Below are 4,065 nucleotides of genomic sequence, written 5' to 3'. Positions count from 1 at the left end.
TGTGTGTGTGTGTGTGTGTGTGTGTGTGTGTGTGTGTGTGTGTGTGTGTGAGAGAGAGAGAGAGAGAGAGAGAGAGAGAGAGAGAGAGAGAGAGGGCGGGGGTATACCTGTCATTCTTCAGTTTAGGTCTATTGTAATCTCCTGTAGTTTGTACACCGAGGTGAAATTACCAGACTTGACCTGCAGATGGTGCTAGAGCCTCAGTTCGTCTTACGTGCCTTAAGTACTAGGCAGCCACTTTGATAAAAAGCATAGGAAGCATTTAATGCAAACATGACACTTTCAATAAGAAAATCATTTATGAGCCTAGACATCTCCATTACATTGGGTGATTGCCTGGTAATTGTAGGCACTTGCCTTGGCAGTTCCCAGTTCCCGTTGTGCTAGTAAGGGATATTACATCCACGTAAAGATGTAGTGATGTACTGGATTCATCAGAGGTTTACATTGTCTTGAGTAGTATTTGGTTAGACAGAATTTCCCCCTTTATTCTGTGACCTGGGAAATGTTGATCAATTAAAAGAGACAGTGTTCCAGGTAGTTGAGAGTATATTTTATGGTGCCATTGAGAAATAAGAATATAACCAAGCCATATAAATGACATCCTGAAAAGAATCTCTCTAGGGCAGAGTACTTGCCCATGTGCTCCGTCTCACCACCGTAGTTTATTTATTTATTTTTGAGACAGGGTTTTTACAATGTAACCTACAAACTGGCTTTGAAATCAAGGTGAGGCTCATGCCTCAGCTTCATATATACTGGTATTAAAGACATGTTCCTCGGTTCTGTCCCTTTATTTTGGTCAAAAGTTAGGGCAATTTCCATGGTTAACTGTGAATCTAATAATAAGGATAGCCCAATTTGAGACACTATGAGTTTAAGGAATAATGAAATTATAACTATTTTAAGTCAGTGCTAGAGATCAAACCATGACTGCTACCAAAAGCCTTAACCATTGAGTCAAACCTTTAAGCCATTATTCTCCAACTTAAGTTTTAGTAGGTATAGATGAAATATGTGAAAAGTTATGACATCAAATTAAATTACCCTCACCAAAGCATCAGTGAAATAACTCTTGCCAAGTGTGGTCAAAGCTGTTGTAACTACCCGGTTTGCTTTGTTCTTTTGGGGGTCACCTCGAACATCTGCTTTTCCTTCTCTGACTTCTCTCTAGGTTATTCAAGCTGAGATCCTTTCCTGGACAACAGCTCTTATAACTCCTAAAAGCAGATTCTCAGGTTATCTCATATTCCATGGAGCAAGGTTCGGACACTGGGGAACAAGAACTGTGGAGTAATTTATATGGTTGATTTCATGTTAACCCAGTTAACAGAGAAGGTGACACATGCTCCACTCCATTATTCCATTGCCCTATGGCTTGTCAGCATCCCTTCTGATCCCGCAATGACTGAAATTATCTGGTGAATGTAGTATGTAAGAGGAGAAATTCTTTTCTTTTTCTTTTTTCTTTTTTATTGGATATTTTCTTTAGTCACATTTAAAATGTTATCCCCTTTCCCAGTCCCTGCCCTCGCCAGAAACACCCTATAACACCCCCCCGTTTCTATGAGGGTGTTCCCCACCCACTCACTGACTCCCATCTCCCCACCCTGGTATTCCCCTATACTGGGGCATCGACCCTTCACATGACCAAGGGCCTCTACTGCCATTGATGCCAGACAAGTCCATTCTCTGCTACATATGCAGCTAGAGGCATGGGTCTCTCCATGTGTACTTTTGGTTGTTGGTTTAGTCCCTGGGAACTCTACGGGGGGGTCTGGTTGGTGGATATTGTTGTTCTTCCTATGGGGATGCAAACCCCCTCAGCTCCTTCAGTCCTTTAACTCTTCCATTGGGGACCCAGTGCTCAGTCTGATGGTTTCCTGTGAGCATCTTTCTCTGTATTTGTCAGGGTCTGGCAGAGCCTCTCAGGAGACAGCCATATCAGGCCCCTGTCAGTTAGCACTCCTTGGTAACCAAAATAGTGCCAGTGCCGGGGTTTGGTGACTGTATATGGGAATGGAACCTGTGGCAGTCTCTGGATGGCCTTTCCTTCAGGCTCTGCTCCACACTCTGTCCCCATTTTTCCTCCAGTGAGTATTTTGTTCCCCCTTATAAGAAGTACTGAGGCACCCACACTTTGGTCTTCCTTCTTCTTGAACTTCATGTGGTCTGTGAATTATATCTTTGGTATTCTGAACTTTGGGCTAATATCCGCTTATCCGTGAGTGCATACCATGTGTGTTCTTTTGTGACTAGGTTACCTCACTCAGGATGATATGTTCTAGTTCCATCCATTTGCCTAAGAATTCCACGAAGTCATTAGTTTTAATAGCTGAGTAGTTGTACTCCACTGTGTAAATGTAACACATTTTCTGTTTCCATTCCTCTGTTGAGGGACATCTGGGTTGTTTCCAGATTCTGACTATTATAAATAAGGCTGCTATGAACAGAGTGGAGGATGTGTCCTATTACATGTTGGACCATCTTTTGGGTATATGCTCAGGAGTGGTATAGCTGGGTCCTCAGGTAGTACTATTTTCTGAGGAACTGTCACACTGATTTCCAGAGAGGTTGTACCAGCTTGCAATCCTACCAACAATGGAGGAGTGTTCTTCTTTCTCCACATCCTCACCAGCACCTGCTATCACCTGAGTTTTTGATCTTAGCCATTCTGACTGGTGTGAGGTGGAATCTCAGAGTTGTTTTGATTTGCATTTCCCTGGTGACTAAGGATGCTGAACACTTCTTTAGGTGCTTCTCTGCCATTTGAGTTTTCTCAGTTGAGAATTCTTTAATTCTGTACCCCATTTTAATAGGGTTATTTGATTCTCTGGAGTCTAACTTGTTGAGTTCTTTATATATATTGTATATTAACCCTCTATTGGATGTAGGGTTGGTAAAGGTCTTGTCCCAATCTGTTGGTTGCTGTTTTGTCCTATTGACAATGTCCTTTGCTTTACAGAAGCTTTGCAATTTTATGAGGTCCCACTTGTCGATTGTTGATCTTAGAGCATAAGGTATTGACGTTCCCTTCAGGAAAATTTCCCCTGTGCCCATGTGTTCAAGGCTCTTTCTTATTTTCCTTTCTATTAGTTTCTGTGTAACTGGTTTTAAGTGGAGGTCCTTGATCCACTTAGACTTGGGTTTTATATAAGGAGATAAGAATAGGTTGATTTGCATTCTTCTACATGTTGACTACCAGTTAAACCATCACCATTTGTTAAAAATTCTGTCTTTTTTCCACTGGAGAATGTTAGCTCCTTTGTCAAAGATCAAGTGATCATAGGTGTGTAGATTAATTTCTGGGTCTTCAGTTCTATTCCACTGATCTACCTGCCTGTCTCTATACCAATACCATATAGTTTTTATCACAATCCTCTGTATTACAGCTTGAAGGTCAGGATGAAGATTCCCCCAGAAGTTCTTTTATTGTTGAGAATAATTTTGTTTTTTTTTTCTTTTTCTTTTTGCTGTTCCATCTATAGGGTTCAGGACCTTGGGTACATTCTCTAGCTCCTCTATTGGGAGACCTGTGTTCCATCCAATAGCGAGCATCCACTTCTGTGTTTGCCAGACACTGGCATAGCCTCACAATAGACAGCTATATCATGGTCCTTTCAGCAAAATCTTGCTGGCATATGCAATAGTGCCTGCGTTTGGTGTCTGATTATGGGATGGACCCCTGGGTGGGGCAGTTTATGATGGTCCATCCTTTCCTCTCAGCTCCAAAATTTGTCTCTATAACCCCTTCCATGGGAGTTTTTTTCCCCAATTCTAAGAAGGGGTGAAGAGTCCAAACTTTGGTCTTCATTCTTCTTGAGTTTCATGTGTTTTACAAATTGTATCTTGGGTATTCCAGGTTTCTGGGCTAATATCCATTTATCAGTGAGTGCATGTTATGTGAGTTGTTTTGTGATTGGGTTACCTCACTCAGGATGATACCCTCCAGATCCATCCATTTGCTGAGGAATTTCATAAATTCATTGTTTTTAATAGCTGAGTAGTATTCCATTATAAATGTACCACATTTTCTGTATCCATTCCTCTGTTGAGGGACATGGC

The sequence above is a fragment of the Mus pahari genome, chromosome 2 (genome assembly GCF_900095145.1).
Source record: "Mus pahari chromosome 2, PAHARI_EIJ_v1.1, whole genome shotgun sequence".
NCBI lineage: Eukaryota > Metazoa > Chordata > Mammalia > Rodentia > Muridae > Mus > Mus pahari.
The sequence above is the reverse complement of the archived record's forward strand: the minus strand, read 5'-3'. Positions refer to the sequence as shown.